General features: G+C 41.8%; 1 protein-coding gene and 2 pseudogenes across 1 annotated transcript in view; 1 reads left to right on the top strand and 2 right to left on the bottom strand.

Annotated features, from left to right (window-relative positions):
• Positions 1-21,259, bottom strand: part of CABIN1 (calcineurin binding protein 1) — a 170,931-nt gene extending 149,672 nt beyond the window's left edge. The window contains exon 1 of the mRNA XM_012749260.2: positions 21,128-21,259. The gene's annotated coding sequence lies outside the window, so the exon portion shown is untranslated. The remainder of the gene's footprint in view (positions 1-21,127) is intronic.
• Positions 3,730-3,827, top strand: LOC142863790 (uncharacterized; annotated as a pseudogene).
• Positions 6,978-21,215, bottom strand: LOC109729881 (small integral membrane protein 14 pseudogene; annotated as a pseudogene).
• Positions 21,260-22,575: the final 1,316 nt, after the last annotated feature.

Raw genomic sequence — 22,575 nt, 5'->3', positions numbered from 1 at the left:
CCAGACCAGCAGCTCAAGCCACTCCCGGATGACTCCCAGCAGGCAAAGCCCACAGCTCCAGGGGCTAGCCAATGGAGCCCACTGGGGATCAGAAGAAGTGGGGGTGCCTCTCAAGCCCCCACTTTGCAGCCTCTCTCCTGCTCAGCCACCAGGCTCTGTGTGCTGAATCCCAGAAGCCCTCCAATCCCACTGGGCATCACACAGCCTCCATGGAATTGCTGCCTTCACTTACAGAGCAATAACTTAGTAACTACGCAGTAACCACTTAATAACTACTCACTGGTTGACATTTTCCACCACTACCTTATTATATTAATAAAAACTGGCTATCCTACATAGACCTGGGTTGTAAGAAGGGAAAACTGAAAGGGCACTGGATTTGGAATGGGAAGATTTCAGAGCATAGCTGGGCTGTGTCTCGAGATGCCTGCGACCCTGATCCACTACCAACCTCGGTGTCCTGGGTATAAAATGGGCACAATGGCCTGACTAGACAGAGATCAGCAGGCTCAGCTGGGATTCCCCATGTCACACCCACACCATAACCAATCCACTGGCCTTGTCTCTGCCCCTATGCCACCCTACAGGGGCAGGAGAGAAGTCAGAGGGTGGCACTCATACCTAGCCACAGGCCTAGCAACCCACTCTCCTCAGAGCTCCAGGTTGTGGCTAGTCTTCCCAGATGCCAACTGGATCCTTATGGGGGAAAAACAAGAGGAGGGTCTAGGGATGGCTGAGGGATCAGGTCTCCGTGTGGCAGTGGTCATGTGCATGGGTGGGAGAGCATCAGTACAGCCATCGTGCCCAGGACTGGCCTACTCCTGAAGGAAGAAAGCTTGCCTGCTCCCTGCCTTGGTGGCACCTTGTAGGAAAGCACCCAACTGCCACCAGGATCATGCAGGATAGGTCTGTGCCTTCTCCTGAGGCATCTACTTGTGTGTCTCCAGGACCAACGTGGGTGCAGGTCCAATCTCAGAAGTGACAGGAGATGACCCCTGGAGACAGACTGAAGGACTACACGATCAGGCTAGTCAAAGGGAAAAAAACAAAACTCCAAATCCAAAGTGGGGTTTCTAGCCCCCTATATGCTGCCCAAGTCCCTGTCCCCTCTCCTTCTTCCATCTCCATAAAGATTAGGTACTTGGACTCCTTGAAGCAACGTTCCCTGAGTACTATAATCAGCAGGGCCAAAGACTCTCAAGGAGCCCACAGTATAGGAAAAAAAATAGAACTTTCAGGCTTCCTATTTTCAAAATTATTCCATGTTAAAACTCAAGAGAACTCTCCCCATTGAAAGAGCCACCTGTGTTAATAACTTTAACAACCTAAAGAAAAGGAATACTTTTCACCTTTCCAACTCTCTTGACCACCCCAGACATTTATAAAGCACATTCATGTAATCTCACTTGAATTTAAAGCAGCCTTACAAGATAGGCATTATCATCCCCATTTTCCAGATTAGGAAACAGAGACTTAGGGACTGGCTGACTTGCCCAAAGTCACAATACTAGAAAGGGACAATAATAGGACTCCAAGCCCCACTGCTCTTTCCAGCACAGCAAAAAATGACCTGTCTTAGCAAAGAATCTCCTGCCTTCTTACCCTGGCTTCCCTAGGACACATAGCTGTGAGCTCCTTGAGATAAGAGCCATATCTGGTACCTTGCAATGGCCCTGACAAGTTTGCTGGGGGCCATGCATTTGTCCAGGTGGTTGGGCTATCACTTACACATCATCAAGATCCCTCCATAGAAGCAGAAAACATTACGTCCAATTCTCTAATAACAGTACTAGCAAAAAGGTACTCAATGCCCAAGCATTATGCTAATCATAAACTCATGGAGACCAGTTCCCATTTTATAGATGAGGCACCTCAGGTTTGCCATGTTATATGACTTGTAAAGCCCAAGCTTTACGCTTGGCACTGCCTTTTAATAGAGGTTTTGAGGGCTGGACACAGACCCATATTGGAACTGAGGCATTCTCATGAGTTTCCACTTTCCATCAAGGGGAACCTAAAATGACCCATCGTGTACATTAAACCCATGACACTAGCACACTTCCTGCTCATTGTCCCCCAGTTCTACCCCATCATTAACACTTTTCCCCAGCTCCCCCAAATTCCCAGTAGCAAAATAAAGAATGTACACATTGGGATGACCGTGCAGGCTCTGCAACACATACTGTATGATCCCCGATACTGGCAACTGCTACCTCAAAACTGACCTTTACCTAAGACACAAAAATATCTTCCTAAAACTAAAAATCTTACACTGATTTAAGAAAGCAAGAGACTCTTCTTTCTAATTTCCCCTCTACACACCCTTGCCTCCGCAGTGGAATCACTGTTTCTGGGTCTGTACCTTTCACTATCCTGTAAACTCCTCAAAGGTAGCAGTCCTGTCTTATTTATCTTTATAGCCCCATGTCTGGGCTCCATAAAGGAAGGAGCAAGTGAGCAGATGAGTGGTATCTAGGCAGCTCATCTATTTTTCAGTCATGTCCTTCACGTGGGGTTAAGAGTCAAGGAGACAGCAAAGAACTTCCTGTACAAGACAAATTTGCAACCACATTTTAGAGATGAGGAAACTGAGACCTGCATCACATTCCTAAGGACAGAATAGTCAATAACTGTACCATTCAATAACAAAGAGCAGGTGCTAGAGAGAAGAAACTGGAGGACACATTTAACTTTTCAGTCAAATCTTTCTCCAAGATCAGCATCCATCACTCTTAGAATGGCTCTCAAAGGACAAGACAAGCTTCAAAAGTCAGGCGAAAATATCCTGCAGAAAAGTGGCTCACTGATGGCTTTGCAGACACCATGGACTGCAGGACTCCAGTATGAAGAGAAGCGTTCCTATCTCACGGAATCTGCTCAGTCCCATTTGTCAGAGGTAGAGGCATTTTGCTTGCTTGTTTAAATTCCTCACACTTTTGGAGGCTAGGAAGTCCAAGATTAAGGTGCTGGCAGATTCAATATCTGGTGACGACCTGCTCTCTGTTTCATAGATGGTGACTTCTCACCGAGTCCTCCTACGGCAGAAGGGGCGTGCCATTTTTCTACCCTGACCCCTACCCCTGAGATGTGGCCTCCATTCCACACGCTCATCGCACACTACATCCTCCATGACAGGCATACTTCATTTTACTGTGTTTTACTTTACTGAGCTTTGCAGATACATTTTTGACAAATTGAAGGTTTGTGGTAACCCTGTGTCAAGCAAGTCAACTGGTGACAATTTTTGTTGCTAACATTTTCTATTTACTAATTAATAAAAAATGCAAAGCATAAGCCCTTTATCCCAATCCAAGTGTTCAGTAAAAGATTAACAATAGGCCAGGCATGATGGCCCACACCTACAATCTTAACACTCTGGGAAGCCGAGCCCGGAAGATCATTTGAGCTCACAAGTTCGAGTTTGAGACCAGCCTGAGCAAGAGCGAGACATCTCTACTAAAAAAATAGAAATAAATTAGCTGGACAACTAAATATATATATATATATATATATAAAATTAGCCGGGCATGGTGGCACATGTCTATAGTCCCAGCTACTCAGGAGGCTGAGGCAGGAGGATTGCTTGAGCTCAGCAGTTTGAGGTTGCTATGAGCTAGGCTGATGCCATAGCACTCAGCCCAGGCAACAGAGTGAGACTCTGTCTGAAAATAAACAAACAAATAAATAAATAAATAAAAGTATAGTATCCCATGCCCACTTCGGCAGCACATATACTAAAATACATATTTTCTGGAATGATACAGAAAAGATTAGCATAGCCCCTGCACAAAGATGACACACAAATTCATAAAGCATTCCATATTTAAGAAAAAAATTAAAAAAAAAAAAGATTAACTATAAACCTTGGGTAGCACAGACATGATTAGTTTGGGATGACTTAAACATATAAAAGCAGCAATTAACATTTAGTACATCACATGACCACTTTTACTTTTAACAAAGTAATCACAGGCATGGTAACAAATACATAGGATTTTTCATTTTGAAATATTATAAGACTAAACTTACTATTGCAACAACAAAAATTTAACACATTAACTGTACACTCTCTTCATTTTTCCTTCTTCAAGTTGCTGCTTTGTGTCTTAATGAAGCTGGTCACATCTGAGCACATATCCATTTAGACTGACAGACTGAAAAGACTTTCATTTAGAGTGACTGAATTTCAAGGTTCCTTTGAAAATTTCAGATATTGGTAATTCCATAGACACTATCACATCACATACCACAAAGACACTAAAAGGAACCATGGAATAACTATATTCAATAGTTATTTCGAAAATCCCTGCAAGTTGTAAAATAATACTTGCTGACCATGGGATAGTGACTGGATAAAGTGATAAAATCCTTTACTATAAGTAGTTTTAATGTTAACCTTTTCCATATGGAAAGCAAAAACCAAAAACAAAACCAGCATTATTTCTAATAACATTAATCGACTCTAAACCAGCCTGAGCAAGAGCGACACCCCGTCTCTACTATAAATAGAAAGAAATTAATTGGCCAACTAATATATATGGAAAAAATTAGCCAGGCATAGTGGCACATGCCTGTAGTCCCAGCTACTCGGGAGGCTGAGGCAGGAGGATTGCTTGAGCCCAGGAGTCTAAGGTTGCTGTGAGTGAGGCTGACGCCACAGCACTCACTCTAGCCTGGGCAACAAAGAGACTCTGTCTCAAAAAAAAAAAAAAAAGAGTGCACTCAATAAAAAAAGGCCACATGTAGAAGCTTTAAGAATTAAATAGGTCATCCCAGGGATGCAGGGATGGTTCAACATATGTAAATCTATAAATGCAATTCACCACATAAACAGAAGCAAAAACAAAGACCACATGATTCTTTCAATAGATGCAGAAAAAGCTTTTGACAAAATTCAACACCCTTTCATGATACGAACACTTAAGAAAATAGGCATAGAAGGGACATACCTAAAAATGATACAAGCCATATATGACAGACCCATAGCCAACATGATACTGAATGGGGAAAAACTGAAATCATTCCCACTTAAAACTGGAACCAGACAAGGCTGCCCACTATCTCCACTTCTGTTCAACATAGTGCTGGAAGTCTTGGCTACAGCAATCAGATAGGAAAATGGAATCAAAGGTATCCAAATAGGGGCAGAAGAGATCAAACTTTCACTGTTTGCTGATGATATGATATTGTATCTAGAAAACCCCAAAGATTCAACCAAGAAACTCCTGGAATTGATCAATGAATTTAGTAAAGTCTCAGGATACAAAATCAATACACAGAAATCAGAGGCATTCATATACGCCAACAACAATCTAATTGAGAACCAAATCAAAGACTCAATTCCCTTCACAATAGCAACAAAGAAATTAAAGTACCTAGGAATATACTTAACCAAGGACGTAAAAGACCTCTACAGGGAGAACTATGAAACACTGAGGAAGGAAATAGCAGAGGATGTAAACAGATGGAAATCCATACCATGCTCGTGGATTGGTAGACTCAATATCATCAAAATGTCTATACTACCCAAACTTATCTACAGATTCAATGCAATACCGATTAAAATCCCATCAGCATTCTTCACAGATACAGAAAAAATAATTTTACGCTTCATATGGAACCAAAGAAGACCCCGAATATCAAAAGCAATTCTAGGCAACAAAAACAAAATGGGAGGCATTAATATGCCAGATATCAAACTATACTACAAAGCTGTAGTAATTAAATCAATATGGTATTGGCACAAAAATAGGAATATTGACCAGTGGAACAGATGTGAGAATCCTGATATAAAACCATCCTCATATAGCCATCTAATCTTTGACAAAGCAGACAAAAACTTACGCTGGGGAAAAGAATCCCTTTTCAATAAATGGTGCTGGGAAAACTGGATAGCCACCTGTAGAAGGCTAAAACAGGACCCACACCTTTCACCTCTCACAAAAACCAACTCACGCTGTATAACAGACTTAAACCAAAGGTATGAAACTATTAGAACTCTAGAGGGAAAAGTTGGAAACACTCTCCTAGACATCGGCCTGGGCAAAGAGTTTATGAAGAAGTCCCCAAAGGCAATCACAGCAGCAACAAAAATAAATAAATGGGACATGATCAAACTACAAAGCTTCTGCACAGCCAAAGAAATAGTCATGAAAGTAAACCGACAACCTACAGAATGGGAGAAAATTTTTGCATCCTATGCATCCGATAAGGGACTGATAACTAGAATATACTTAGAACTCACGAAAATCAGGAAGAAAAAATCAAATAACCCCATTAAAAAGTGGGCAAAGGACTTGAACAGAAACTTTTCTAAAGAAGACAGAAGAATGGCCAACAAACATATGAAAAAATGCTCAACATCTCTAATCATCAGGGAAATGCAAATCAAAACCACAATGAGGTATCACTTAACCCCAGTGAGAATGGCCTTTATCAAAAAGTCTCCAAACAATAAATGCTGGCGTGGTTGCAGAGAGAGAGGGCCACTCCTACACTGCTGGTGGGACTGCAAACTAGTTCAACCTCTGTGGAAAGCAATATGGAGATATCTTAAAGCGATACAAGTGATTCTACCATTTGATCCAGCAATCCCATTGCTGGGCATCTACCCAAAAGATCCAATGACACTCTACAAAAAAGACACCTGCACTCGAATGTTTATAGCAGCACAATTCATAATTGCAAGGCTGTGGAAACAGCCCAAGTGCCCATCAATCCAAGAATGGATTAATAAAATGTGGTATATGTATACCATGGAGTACTATTCAGCTCTAAGAAACAATGGTGACACAGCACATCTTATATTTTCCTGGTTAGAGCTGGAACCCATACTATTAAGTGAAGTTTCCCAAGAATGGAAAAACAAGCACCACATATACTCACCAGCAAATTGGTATTAACTGAACAGCACCTAAGTGGTCACATAGGTAATACAGTAATAGGGTATTGGGCGGGGAGACGGGGAGGGGGGCGGGTATATACATACATAATGAGTGAGATGTGCACCATCTGGGGGATGGTCATGATGGAGACTCAGACTTATGGGGGGAGGGGGGGAAATGGGCATTTATTGAAACCTTAAAATCTGTACCCCCATAATATGCCGAAATAAAAAAAAAAAAGAATTAAATAGGGCTGGGAGTGGTGGCTCACACCTGTAATCCTAATACTCTGGGAGGCTGAGGTAGGATGATTGCTTGAGGTCAGGAGTTCAAGGCCAGCCTGAGGAAGAGCGAGACCCCGTCTCTACTAAAAATAGGAAGAAATTAGGCAGCAACTAAAAATATATAGAAAAAATTAGCTGGACATGGTGGCGCATGCCTGTAGTCTCAGCTACTCGGGACGCTGAGGCAGCAGGATTGCTTGAGCCCAGGAATTTGAGGTTGCTGTGAGCTGGGCTGACGCCATGGCACTCTAGCCCAGGCAATAGTGAGACTCTGTCTCAAAAAGAAAAGAATTAAATAGAATATTCCTGTAAATCATATTAACAGAGAAAAAAAGAATTAAATATAATAATATAAATTACTAGTTAGGTTAGCAAGGATACTTTATGTCTCAGGAGTGCAGAGAAATTTTACAAGCAAAAAACCCAAGACTAAAAACTTTACTAAGAACATCTGTTACTAAATAGTCCATATAGAAAAAGGCAAATATATTTAGATATAATGTCAAGTGTATGGGACACAGTGTCCCACTATCAAGTGTATGGGAACCAGAAATAAGAATCAAGATTTTTTTCATGTGTCTGATACTAGACATTCTATATCCTTGTTTCGGCCACTTGTTCAACCAAAGCCAATTCCCAATTATTTCTGAGCCATAGATTCAGTGACTGCATAAGTATCTCTGCCAGGGATTGGCTTTCCAACAACTCAAGAAAACATTATTAGGATACATGGGTAGAAATCATCAAAATAATTATAATCACAGTTGCAAATAGAATGAATGGAATGTTTAAGTTTAGGACAACCAAACAAACCCCATGTAGGAATGGAGATAACACAGGAAGCAAAAATAAGCTTGCAAATGAAATTCTAAGAAGTTCGTGAAAACAATAACATCCTATATTGCAGATGAAAAAGCAAAAGCAGTTCTAAAGGGGTTAAGAGTACTCTGGTCATCTTTGTTCATTTGGTCATACAAGGTATTAACTATTTTCACCATATCACAAAGTTAGTCCACAGAAGGTGCTAGTAGATCTTGTCCATTATGAAGACTGGTTGGCATTCAGGTTATGTTGGATATGCTTAGATTAGAAGGTCTCAGTAAGATCAAGTTCACTGCAATAACCATCCAGGCCATCAGGATCATAGTAACATTAACACCATTATCACCAGAGGGTCCTGGTAATTCCTGAAGACGTTCTGCAGCTGTGCAATAGGACTGGGACTGTAGCAACAGATTGATCAGTCTTCTCATTTCATGTTCAGGAGGCAAACCCATTCCCAGGGATCGAATCCACCTTCTGCCATGATTACTCAGCTTGATTTTACTTAACTGTTTAAATTTCTCACACTTTTGGAGGCTAGGAAGTCCAAGATCAAGGCGCTGGTAGATTCGGTACCTGGCGACAACCTGCTCTCTGGTTCACGGATGGTGACTTCTCATTGAGTCCTCCTACTGCGGAAAGATAGTGCCATTTTTCCAACATCATGTGCCCACTTCGTTTCTCTGTCAGTATTTTTTAGCAATTAAGTATTTCTTAACCAAGGTATGTACATTTTTTTTCAGACATAATGCTATTGCACACTTAATAGACTACCATAACTTTTATATGCACTGGGAAGCCAAAAAATTTATGTGGCTTGCTTTACTGTGATATTCCCTTTATTGAGGTGGTCTGGCACCAAACCCACAAGATCTCTGAGTTCACCTGTAATGATAAGAACTACCAGCAAACTAAAAAGAGAAGGAAAATTCCTCAGTCCGTGTCTTAGTCTGTTTTGTGCTGCTATAACTGGACACCTGAGACTGGGTAATTTATAAAGAACAAAAAATTGTTGGCTCATAGTCCTGGAGCCAGGGAAATCCAAGAGCATGGCTCTGGCGCCTGGTGAGGGTCTTCTTACATCATCACATGGTGGAAAGCAGAAGGGCAAGAGAGTGTGAGAGAGCAAGAGAGGGCCAAACTCATGTTTATAACAAGCTGAACTTGTGATAACAAACTTATTCCAGCAATAACAACATTAATCCATTCATGAAGGCAGATCCCTCATGACCTAATCACCTCTTACAGGTTCCACCTATCTACACTGCTGCTTTGGGGATTAAGTTTCCAACACATGAACTTTGGGGGACACATTTAAACCATGGCAATCTGATAAAAGGCATTTACAAAAAAACTTACAGCCAACATTATACTTAATGGTAAAAGACAGAATGCTTTCCCTTTAGGATCAGGAACAAGGCAAGGGCATCCACTCTCACAGTCCCATTTGACAATGTACTGGAAGTCCTAGCCACTACAATAAGGCAAAAAAAAAGAAATAAATGCGAAGAGATTAAAAAGAAAAAAATAGAACTGTTCCTCTTCAAAGATGGCATAATCATCTTCATAGAATTCTCCAAGGAATCTATAAAATAAAGCCCTGGAATTATCAAATGAGTTTAGGAAAGCCATAGGGTAAAGGCCAACACATAAAAAGTAATTCTATTTCTTCGAACTATCAATAAACTTGTTGTCAAACTTGAAAAGAATATCATTTATAATAGCTCCCAAAAAATAAGAAAAAACTTAGGTACAAATCTAACAAAATATGTACAAAGTCTGTATTCTGAAACCTAGAAAACAATGATGAAAGAGCTCAAAGATTTAAATAAAAGGAAATACATACAGTGTTAATGAACTGGAATATTTAACATAATAAAAATGTCAATTTTCCCCAAACAGATCTATAGATTTAATGCATTCCCAATCAATATCAAAGGAGGGTCTTCTGCAATTATAGACAAGCTGACGATTCTAATAATTAGATGGAAAGGCAGAGAGGTACTAGAGTGACCCAGTTTTGAAAAGAAGAATAAAGTTGAAGGAATCATACTATGTAATTTTAAGACTTACAATAAAGCTGTAATAATCAAGAAAGTGTGGTGTTAGAGAAGGGATAGACACATAGATCAATAAAACAAAACAGAGAGCCTGTAAGTAGATCCAAACATATATGGCCAATTGATTGCTGACAGTAGTGCAAAGGCAATTCAATAAAGAATCCTCTCTGCAACAAATGGTGTTGGAACAATTGAACATTACACATTAAATTTAAAAAAAAAAGAACTTTGACCAAAAATTCACATCTAATACAAAAATAACTCAGCCCAGGCATGGTGGTTCATGTCTGTAGCACTTTGGAAGGCCGAGGCAGCAGGATTGCTTGAGGTCAAGAGTTCAAAAGCAGCCTGAGCAGGAGTGAGACCCTGTCTCTAAAAAAAAAAAATAGAAAAATTAGCAGGTCGTGGTGGTAAGAACCTGAAGTCCCAGCTACTCAGGAGGCTGAAGCAAGAGGATCACATGAGCCCAGGAGTTTGAGACTGCAATAAGCTATGATCATGCCACTGTACTACAGCCTGGGCAACAAAGCAAGATCCTATCTCAAAAAACAAACAAACAAAAAAGAACTCTCAAAACTTGCCAATAAGAAAATAATCAACTGACTCAAAATGGCAGCAAGGGAAGCTCCAGGGGTCAATTCCTCTACCAAAAAAAACAGTAAACTGGAAAAAATTATCAGAATCAACTATTTCAAACTCTAGAACCTGATCAAACACTTATTTATAACCATCAGGAGAGTGCTTGATAAAGAGATAGGCTGTTGGCCAGGCGCAGTGGCTCACGCCTGTAATCCTAGCATTCTGGGAGGCTGAGGCAGGTGGATTGCTCGAGGTCAGGAGTTCAAAACCAGCCTGAGTAAGAGTGAGACCCTGTCTCTACTATAAATAGAAAGAAATTAATTGGCCAACTAATATATATGGAAAAAATTAGCCGGGCATGGTGGCGCATGCCTGTAGTTCCAGCTATTCAGGAGGCTGAGGCAGCAGGATTGCTTTGAGCCCAGGAGTTTGAGGTTGCTGTGAGCTGGGCTGATGCCACGGCACTCACTCTAGCCCCGGCAACAGAGTGAGACTGTCTCAAAAAAAAAAAAAAAAAGAGATAGGCTGCTGATCTTGGTAAGAGAATGACTTCCTTGAACCAGCTACCATACTCCACTCTTCAGCCCAGTGACCCACAGCTATAGGGATAGAAGCCAATGTTCCTGGGCTGGCTGGCTGGCGCCAGGGTGGGCAGTGGGGACATTGACCTACAAAAATTTGGTTTATGCACTTTAGTTGGTCTGGCTGACCCCTGTGGAACTAGTATATATTTGCCTTGGTTTCAGCCTTCTCATGTTGCAGTTGTTTTCACAAGTGGCTTCTACTGGAAAATTTAAAGGGATGGGAACACTTTTTTTTCCCCTTTGTGAGCCAGATTTAAGAAAATCTTTATCAGGACAATGGCTGACCAAAGAGATAATGAAACAGGCCAGGTGCAGTGGCTCAGATGTGTAATTCCAGCACTCTGGGAGGCAAGGTGGGAGGATTGCTTGAGTTTAGGAGTAAGAGACCAGCCTAAACAAGAAGGAGACCCCATCTCTACAAAAACTAGAAAAATTAGCTGGGCACACTGGCACGTGCCTGTAGTCCCAGCTACTCCAGAAGCTGAGGCAAGAGGATCACTTGAGCCCAGGAGTTTGAGGTTGCTGTGAGATAGGCTGACACCACTGCACTTTAGCCTGGGCAATATAGCAAGGCTTTGTCTCAAAAAGAGAAATAAAATGTAAAGAAAAGAAAAAAACATTCCTAAGGAGCCCAGACATTGAAAGCACTAGTCAAAAATGTTAACTCAACTGTCCTAAATATGCTGAATCAGCTAAGAAAACTAGGACAAATGGAGAAAATACTAAAGAAAGGAAAACAATGTAAGAACAAAATGAGATTATCACTAAAGAGACAAATTATAAAAATAAATCAAACAAATTCTGGAGACTAAAAATATAATAACAAATGAAAAATTCACTAAAGGTTCTATAACAAATTTGGGCAGAAGAAAGGATGAGTAAACTTGAAGATAAGGCAATTGAAATTATCCCATGTGAGAAAGATAAAGAAAAAATAAGGAAAAATGAACAGAGCCAGAGGGACATACGGGATACCATCTAGAAGACCAACATATGAACTACAGGAGTCTCAGGAGAAGAGAAAGAGAAAGAGGTAGAAAAATTTGAAGAAATAACAGCTAAAAACTTCCCAAATCAAATTGAAGACATGAATATCCATATCCGAGAAGCTAAATGAACTCTAATCAATATATATTCAAAAACATCCACACTAAGACACATCATAGTCAAATTATTGAAACCCAAAGACAAAGAGAGAATTTTGAAAGCAGTAAGAAAGAAGCAACTCTAAAAAAAAACATAATGGAAAATCTTCATGACCTTAGATTTGGCAATGGTCTCTTAAGTATGACACCTAAAGCATAAGAAACAAAACAAAAAGTTGATAAATTAGACATCAAAATTTAAAACTTTTATGCAAAGGACACCATCAAGAGAGTGGAAAGACCCACAGAATGGAAGAAAATATTTGCAAATCAGATATTTAACATGAGATTAATACTCAGAATATATGAAGAACTCCTATTAGTCAACAGCAAAAAAAACAACCAATCCAATTAAAAAATGGAAGAACGACTTCAAAAGACATTTTCTCTAAAGAAGATATACAAACATCTATAAGTGCATAACAAGATGCTCACCATCATTAGTCATTAGAGAAATGTAACTCAAAACCACAATGAGATATCACTTCACACCCACTAGGACAGCTATTATTAAAAAAAAACAAAAAAACCCAAACAAACAAAAAACTCAAAATAACAAGTGTTGGCAAAGATGCAGAGAAGCTGGAACACTCACGGATTGCTGGTAGGAATGTAAAATGGTGTAGGCCCTGTGGAACAGTTTGGTCGTTCCTCCAAAAGTTGAACACAGAAGTGTCATATGACCCAGCAATTCCACTCAGGTATACATCCAAAAGAACAGGGGCTCAAACAGATACTTGTACATCCATGTTCACTGCAGCATTATTCACAAAGAGCCAAAAAATGGAAACAACCCAAGTGTCTAATAATGGATAACCAGATAAACAAAATGTGATGTATACATACAATGGAATATTTTTCAGGCATAAAAAGGAATGAAATTCTGATACAAGCTATAACATGAATGGACCTTGAAAACACTATGCTAAGTAAAATAAGCCAGACACAAAAGGACAAATACTATATGATTCCACCTACACAAGGTATCTAGCAAATTCATAGAGACTGCAATGCAAGTACAACAGAGGTTACCAGGATTGCAAGGAGGGAGAAATCAGGAGTTATTGCCCAATGCATACAGAGTTTCTGTTTGGGATAAAATTTCTGGAAACAGTGGTGACAGTTACACATCATGACTGTATTTAATACCAATGAATTGTTAATTTAAAAATGATTAAAACGGGCTGGGTACAGTGGCTCACAACTATAATCCTAGCTCTCTGGGAGGCCAAAGTGGGAGGACGCTTGAGGTCTGGAGTTTGAGATCACCCTGAGCAAGAGCAACACCCCGTCTCTGCTAAAATCAGAAAAAGTTATCCAGACAACTAAAAATAGAAAAAATTAGCCAGGCATGGTAGTATGCACCTGTAGTCCCAGCTACTGGGGAGCTGAGGCAGGAGGATCACTTAAGCCCAAGAGTTTGAGGTTGCTATGAGCTAGGCTAATGTCATGGCACTCTAGCCTGGGCAACAGAGCAAGACTGTCTCAAAAAAAAGAAAAAAAATGATTAAAATGGTAAATTTTATGTTATTCATATTTTGGCACAATTAAAAAAAAAAAAACAACCAATTAAAAAATCGGCAAAAGACTTGACCAGACATTTCACCAAAGAAGATACGCAGATTGCAAATAAGTACATTAAAAGATGTTCAACTTAGGAATTCAAGACTACCCTAAACAAGAGCAAGACCCATCTCTACTAAAAATAAGAAAACTTAGCCAGGTGTGGTGGCACGTACTTGTAGTCCCAACTACTCAGGAGGCTGAGGCAGAAGGATTGCTTGAGCCCAGGAGTTTGAGGTTGCTGTGAGCTAGGCTGATGCCACAGCACTCTAGCCTGGGCAACAGCGCAAGACTGTCTCTAAATAAATAAATAAAAGATGATCAACCCCTTAGTTATTAGAGAAGTACAAATTAAAACCATGTTGAGATAACATACATACTTATGAGAATGGCCAAAAAAATTATTTTTGAGATGGGGTCTCACTCAGCTGTCCAGGCTGGAGTGCAGTGTCGTGATCATAGCTCACTGCAGCCCCTAACTCCTGGGCTCAGTAGATCCTCCTGCCTTAGCTACTAAAGCAGCTAGGACTATGGGTGTGGACCACACCCAGAAAAATGGCCAACTTTTGATAACGCCAAATCCTGATGAGGATACGGATCAACTGGAACTCTCATACACTGCTGATGTAAAATGGTTCAATCATACTGGAAAACAGTTTCTTATAAAGCTAAACAAGGCCAGGCAGGGTGGCTCACACCTGCAATCTCAGCACTTTGGGAGGCTGGGGCAGGAGGATCACTTGAGGCCAGGAGTTCAAGACCAGCCAGGGGAACATAGCAAGACTGTGTCTCTATAAAAATAAAAAAACAAAACAAAAAACTAAACATATACTTAGCACATGACACGACAAACTCCCTCCTAGTTATTTACCTTAGAGAAATGTTCACACAAAACCTGTACAAAAGTGTTTACAGCAGCTCCATTCAAACCACCAAAAACTGGAAACAACCCAAATATCCTTTATCAGATGAGTGAAAAAAACGTGATATATCATACGATGGAATACTACTCAATACAATGAAATACTATACTACCACCAATTTATAAGGAACAAACAGGCTAGGCAAGGTGGCTCATGCCTGTAATCCTAGCACTTTGGGAAACCAAGGCAGGAGGATTCCTTGAGGTCAGGATTTCAAGACCAGCCTCAGCAACAGTGAGACCTTATCTCTACAAAAAAACAAAAAAATTATCTGGGTGTGGTGGCACATGCCTATAGTCCCAGCTACTCAAGAGGCTGAAGCAGGCAGGACTGCTTGAGTCCAGGAGTTTGAGGTTGCTCTGAGCTATGATCACACCACTGCACGCTAGCTAGGGCCATAGAGCAAGACCCAGTCCCCAAAACAAGCAAACAAAAAAAGATGAACTTTGTAATACGAGATGTTAGGACAAACTGGTAGGCATTTGGAAAAGGTAAAATTAGATCCATACTTCACACCAAATATAAGAATGAACTCCAAATGGATTAGGAATCTAAGTGAAAAAAGAAAAATGAAACCACACAACTATTAAAGGAAATGTGGGTGAATTTCTCTTTATCTCAGTATGAATATTTAATATTCTTTGTTTGTTTGTTTTTGAGACAGAGTTTTGCTCTCTCACCTGGGCTAGAGTACAGTGGTGTCATCATAGCTCACTGCAACCTCAAACTCCTGAGCTCAAGCGATCCTCCTGCCTCAGCCTCCCGAGTAGCTGGGACTACAAGCGCATACCACCACACCATCACACCCAGGTAATTTTTCTATTTTTAGTAGAGATGAGGTCTTGCTCTTGCTCAGGCTGGTCTCAAACTCCTGGCCTCAAGCAGTCCTCCCATGTTGGCCTCCCAGAGTACTAGGATTACAATATTTAGTATTTTTTTTCACTCAGTTTCTGACATAATTACTTAGTATTAAGTATTAGAGAAGGCCTTCTAACTATGATTTAAATCCAGAGACAGTAAAGAACTGATAAATTTAGCTACACAAAAATTTAAGAAATTTTGAGGCTGGACACGATGGCTCACACCTGTAATCCTAGCATTCTGGGAGGCTGAGGCAAGAGGATCACTGGAGGCCAGGAGTTTGAGACCAGCCTGAGCAAGAGTGGACCCTATATCTACAAAAAATAGAAAAATTAGCGAGTGGTGGTATACACTCATAGCCACCACTACTCAGGAGGTTGAGGCAGGAAGATCACTTGAGCCCAGGAGTTTGAAGTTGCAGTGAGCTATGATGACCCCAACTGTACTCTAGCCAGGAGGCAGAGCAAGACCCTGTCTCAAAAATAAAATAAAATAAAATAAAAATTAAAAATTTTGCATGATCAAAGAAATCAGAAAAAAATCAAAAGACAAGCAATAAACTAGGAGAAAATATTTGTAACATATACCACCAAGGGACTAATATCCTTAACATATAAACAGCTCTTAAAACTGAGGGACAGCCGGGCGCGGTGGCTCACGCCTGTAATCCTAGCACTCTGGGAGGCCGAGGCGGGCGGATTGTTCAAGGTCAGGAGTTTGAAACCAGCCTGAGTGAGACCCCATCTCTACCAAAAATAGAAAGAAATTAATTGACCAACTAAAAATATATATAGAAAAATTTAGCCGGGCATGGTGGCACATGCCTGTAGTCCCAGCTACTTGGGAGGCTGAGGCAGGAGGACTGCTTGAGCCCAGGAGTTTGAGGTTGCTGTGAGCTAGGCTGATGCCCCGGCACTCTAGCCTGAGCAACAAAGTGAGACTCTGTCTCAAAAAAAAAAAAAACAAAACAAAAAAAACCTGAGGGACATAGCACTATTTACAATAGCCAAAAGGTGAAAGCAATCCAAGTGTCCATCAACAGATGAATGGATAAACAAAATGTAGGACATACATACAAATGAATATTACTCAGCCTTAACAAGGAAGGTAAATTAGCATATGCTTCAAAAAAAAAAAAAAACAAGGTAATTCTGAAATATGCTACAACATGGAGGAATCTTGAAGATGTTACGCTAAGCGAAATAAGCCAGTCATACTAAAAGGACAAATACTGTACAATAACACTTATATGCGGCACCTAATCAAATTCATAGTAACAGAAAGCAGAATGGTGGCTGACAGGGACTAAGGGGAAGGGGAAAATGGGGAGTTATTGTTTAATGGGGACAAAGTTTCAGTTTGAAAACATGAAAAAAGTTCTGGAGGTGGATGGTGGCGATAGCTGCATAACAACGTGGATGTAGTTAATGGCACAAAATGGTACACTTAAATATGGTAAACTGTGGCCAGGCACAGCAGCTCACACCTATAAATCCCAGCACTTTGAAAGTCTGAAGCAGGATGAGCACTTGGGGCCAGGAGTTTAAGACCAGCCTGTGCAACACAAGGAGTCCCATCTTTCAAAGAATTTAAAAATCAAAAAATTACAGGTGCACACCTGTAGTCCCAGCTACTCAGGAGGCTGAGGTGGAAGGATTGCTTGAGCTCAAGACTTCGAGGCTGCAGTGAGCTATGACTGTGTCACTGCACTCCAGCCTGGGTGACATAGACCTTGTCTCTAAAAACAAAGAAAGAAAAAAGAAAACAAAGAACAAAAGAAAGAGGAAGATCTCTATGAACAGATACGGGGTGATTTTCAAGACATACTGTTAGGTGAAAAGGCAAACAATTATCTATAGCATACAACCCTTCATATAAGAGAGAAGAGGATATGAGAAAATACACAACTATGTATTTCATTTGTGCAAAAGAAACAAAGGATAATCCAGATCCTAAAGTTAGCTATTAGCTACACTGGGTAGGTGGGAAAGGGGAGAAAAGAACAGTGAATTGGAACAGGGTGGTAGGGATGATGCAGTGACTCTTCTCTGAGCATACCTTTGTGTATAATAGCTCTGACTCTCAAAACCACAATCATGTTTCAGATACCCAAAATAAACAAGTAAATCTAACTAGGATGCAGGGCGAACCCAAAATGAAATATAACCATTAACGATGAATCTTACTGTATTACAAGTAACATAACCACACTGAAGGGCATGAGGAAAAACAGAACTAACCTAAGTAACTGTGGAAACAGTATCTTCACTGGAAACTGTGAGGCTAAGGATAAACAGAACAGTGTTTCCAGGGTTGGGGGAGAGAAAATACAAAATGAGCATGGAACATCTTGTGGTACCATAAAAGAAGTGCTTAAAAAAATGATAATGGCCTATTGATAGGACATAGAAGTTAACCTGAAGTTCTTAAACAGTCAGTGTTCACACAGTAAGTAACAAAAATTATGTGGCTTAAGCTGGATTATAATATTGGATTTTAACTCATAAAATAAAATGAATATCCAAGGTCCAAACTGAGACAAATAATCAAATAAATAAATAAGAGCATGTATTGCTCTTCATTCAGAATTTCAATTAATAAGCGTAGAAGGAAAGAGATAAATAAATACCTTTAGGCAAACACCACAAAGATCCACAGATGTCTGTTAAAGTCAGTGGGCACAAATTTGTGAAGAATCAGAATTTGGCTCCCGCAAAGTATCTCCCCCAAGATGCCAATATATCAAGGTAAATGTCATCAGTAATAAGATATATCAATATCTTGGACTCTGCTGCACTGAGAAGGACAGAAACATTGTCTATGTTATTCTAGCCAAAATGTACAACCTCACTCCAAACGTGAGAAAACACTGGACAAACCTAAACTGACAGACATTACACAAAATAACTGATCAGTACTCTTTAAAAGGATCAAGGCCAAAGAAGACAAGAAAAGATAAAGAACTGTTATGGAGTACAGGAGACCAAGGAGAAATAACTAAATGTAAAATAGGATCTTGGATAGGATCCTGAAATAAAACCAGAACCTTGCTGCAAAAACTGGTGAAATTCAAATCAGGTCTATAATGTAGTTAACAGTATCGTACCAATGCTAGTTTCCTGTTCTTCATAAGTGCACTTTGATTGTGTAAGATGTTAAAATCAGGGGAACCAGGGTAAGGGGCATAGGTAACTTTTTCTATTATTGTTGCAACTTTTTTCTAAATCTAAAATTAGTTTAAAATAAAAAGCTTAAAAGGAAATAATCATTTAATGCCCTTGCGTGGTGGCTCATGCCTGTAATCCTAGCACTCTGGGAGGCTGAGGCAGGAGGATCGTTTGAGCTCAGGAGATCGAGACCAGCCTGAGCAAGAGCGAGACCCCATCTCTACTAAAAAAAAAATAGAAAGAAATTAGCTGCACAACTAAAAAAATATACATATAAAATTAGCCGGGCAATGTGGCGCACATCTGTAGTCCCAGCTACTTAAGAGGCTGAGCCAAGAGGATCGCTTGAGCCCAGGAGTTTGAGGTCGCTGTGAGCTAGGCTGACACTATGGCACTCTAGCCCGGGCAACAGAGTGAGACTCTGTCTAAAAAAAAAAGAAATAACCATTTAGATCACACATTTATCATCTGTAAGCAATGTGAGCATGGTGACCATGTATGTATTGCTCACCATGAACCACAGAAACTCACTAAAAAGAGCTTAAAAAAAATTATTGAATAAAGATGGGAAAAGAAATACTTATTCATTTCTGACTACCAGCCCAGCAGTTGCATTTTCTCACAACAGCATTTGCCAGTTTAAGCTCACGAGTCCAAATCCTTTTAGAGTATGGTTTCCATGGCCTAAGAATACATGATAAGGCACAGCAGGCCGGGCACATTGCTCAAGGTCAGGAGTTTCAAACCAGCCTGAGCAAGAGCGAGACCCCGTCTCTACTATAAACAGAAAGAAATTAATTGGCCAACTAATATATATAGAAAAAATTAGCCGGGCATGGTGGCGCATGCCTGTAGTCCCAGCTACTTGGGAGGCTGAGGCAGGAGGATCACCTGAGCCCAGGAGATTGAGGTTGCTGTGAGCTAGGCCGATGCCACGGCATTCACTCTAGCCTGGGCAACAAAGTGAGACTCTGTCTCAAAAAACAAAAGGAACAGCACACTTCGTTCACCTCAGCACCTGTATCCTAGGATAAGCAGTGGTTCCTGGCCAGCTCTGGAATGGGAACTGGAAAGCCTAGGCTCAGCTGTGGCACTACACAGCTGTGTGAAGGACTGGGCATATGATGCCCGAGTCCCCTATTGCATAACGCTTTGGAGTAGACAAGAGTTCTGCAAGCTAACTAGCCCATTGTTTTTGTACAGCCCAGGATCAGAGAATGGTTTTTACATTTCTAGAAGGTTTGGAAAAAAAATACATGGCACATGAAAATTATATAACAATCACATAAAATTCAAATTTCAGTGTCCATAAGTAAATTTTATTGGAACACAGCCACTCTCTTATATATTGCCTTTGGTTGTATCCGCATTACAACACTAGAACTGAGTAGACAGAGTATGACCCTCAGAACCTAAAATACTATTATGTGGTGGTGCTGTCGCCCCGCCGCAGTGGATGAAGAGAAGGATCAGGCCTCGCCTCGACGTCTGGAGTCAAGGTGGGAGATAGGCAACTCCTTCACCAAGCGGCCCCACCAACCCCACCAAGGGACCTGCTGCATCACATTTGATCATGCAGAAGGCCAGGACATGGGCGGCCCTGGGTCCCCAGAAACCCCCTTTCGCCTTCCCTCCCGCTGACGGCTTCAGCAGCTGGCGGGGAATGCCAGCACACGGCCCTTCTGCAGAGTTCACGGCCCTGGGGTCCTCCAGCTGTGACTCATCTAGTTCCAAGGCCCCTTCTCCCCTTTCTTCGCCCTCAGGAATTCCCCTCAAATCATGTCCAACAACCATCAATTCTCTTTGGAATAAACCACAGCCAAGCCAGTCACCAAAAAAATAAAATAAAAAAAATAAAAAAATACTATTATGCTTATATTTACAACATATTATAATAAAATAAATATTATATTTACAACAAAAGTTCGACGACCCCTGAACGGGACCATTCTAAAAATATTCTAACTACGATAATCACATAGAAGGAATCTTAGCTGCATGGAATCCAACGGTTCCGCACTTGCGACCTGTAATAACTCAAGTCCTGCAGAGTTAAGTAACCCCCAAAGTCACTTGTGCAGCCACACCTGGGAGTGTCAGGTGAGCTCTATCTAGCCAGGGCCTGCCTCCTCCTCGGGGGCTGTAGAGTGGCCAAGATTTTCAGTCCGGATAGGGCGAACCCACTGGGCAAGTCATTTCACCTTCCCTCGGCCTCAGTTTCCACCTCTGTAAAAGGCACTAATGACAGCACTCACCTCGCAGGGCTGCCGTGAAGGTGAAGGGAAAGGACGCGAATAAAGGGTTAGTGCCAGGCTTTGCATCTGGCAGACGCCGCATCAGTGGTGGCTCCTGCTGTTACTGTAAACCGCTCCGGAGGCCGGAACCCACGCTGGGCAGCCCATGGCGGCGGCGCGAGCTGCAAAGAAGCCCGTGGTGCAGCTGTGAAGCCCGGCCTAGGCCCTCCCACTCTCCGGCCTCGGTTTCCCTGACTTTGGCTCTGGGGGCTGCCCGAGGAACCCCCAGCGTCCTCACGTGACTGCCCCCCGAGCCGGGAGCCCCTCTGGCCCGCGTCCCTGGCTCAGCCTAGCCGCGCGCCCACCCCGGCGCAGCCCCCAAACCTGCAGCCCAGGAACTCACCCAGCGTCTCCACAGCAACAGCCCGTCAGCCCCGACCCCCGCGCCGGCCGGCTGCGCGCCCGACAACAAGACGCTCTCCCATTGGCTCCGATGCCGGCTCCGCCAGCCAATCAGCGAGGGCCCGCGCGCTGCTAGCTCTCAGCAGTGTAGTTTCGCCCCCGCCCTGCGGGCGGCGCCCCACGGAGCTGCCCGGCGTGCGTCTGGGCCACAACAGACGGTCGCCTGTGGGTCCCGGAACCTGGCTCGGGAGTGTGTTGGGGGCTTGGAGCGCCGGCTCGTGGTCGGATTCTGGCTCTACCTCCTGCAACGCTCGCCGCCCAGCCCTGAGCAGCTGCTAAATGACTGGCTGCGTGTCGTGTCGTTACGGCCTGGGACAGGTGCTCTGAAGGCCTTGGAAACTTGAGGAACATTTAGGGGAAACTAGGGAGGAAGAGCATCCTTATTCATTATATGACCCGTGCCTCACCTCTTTCCGAAAAGGATTTGAAACCCAAAAAGCACAGGTACAATCGAACTATTGAAACAAAGGGAAAGAAAGAACGAGACCCAGTGAATGAACAGGGCGGGGGCGGGGACGTGGGGGGTGGGGTGGTGGTGTCAGAATTCCAGAGCTGCTAAGGGACTCCAGAATTGAAGGGCTTCAGGCGGAGGAAAGAGGTTTAGTCTCTTGGGAAGTAATAACACAGCCATTTAGGGACGGGCTTCACGTTGTGGTTGAATTCATAGCTGCTTGAGTCCAGCAAGGATGATTTAAATAGGAATGAATGTTAGGGCCTTCTTTTTGACCTTAAAGGCAGTAAAATCATGGTAAAGTTCTGTACTATAAAGCTTTCCTGATATGCTATGAGTTTCGAAATTTATTGAGTCACCAACCTTGACTCAAGAAAAGTTATTGGAGGGCGTTGCACAGAAGCATAAACAAATGATTTCAAAATTGCACAGATAACATGCAGCCTTGGATGCAGCTCCCACCCCTGAGTTATATATTGAAAGATGTATAGGAGTGAAAACAGTTGAAAAAAGGTGGGAAGGGTGGTCCAAGCAGCAAGGGAGCTGTGTGGTAAGG

This window comes from Microcebus murinus, chromosome 22, assembly GCF_040939455.1.
Source record: "Microcebus murinus isolate Inina chromosome 22, M.murinus_Inina_mat1.0, whole genome shotgun sequence".
Taxonomy (NCBI): Eukaryota; Metazoa; Chordata; class Mammalia; order Primates; family Cheirogaleidae; genus Microcebus; species Microcebus murinus.
This window is presented reverse-complemented; position numbering and strand designations above follow the sequence as displayed.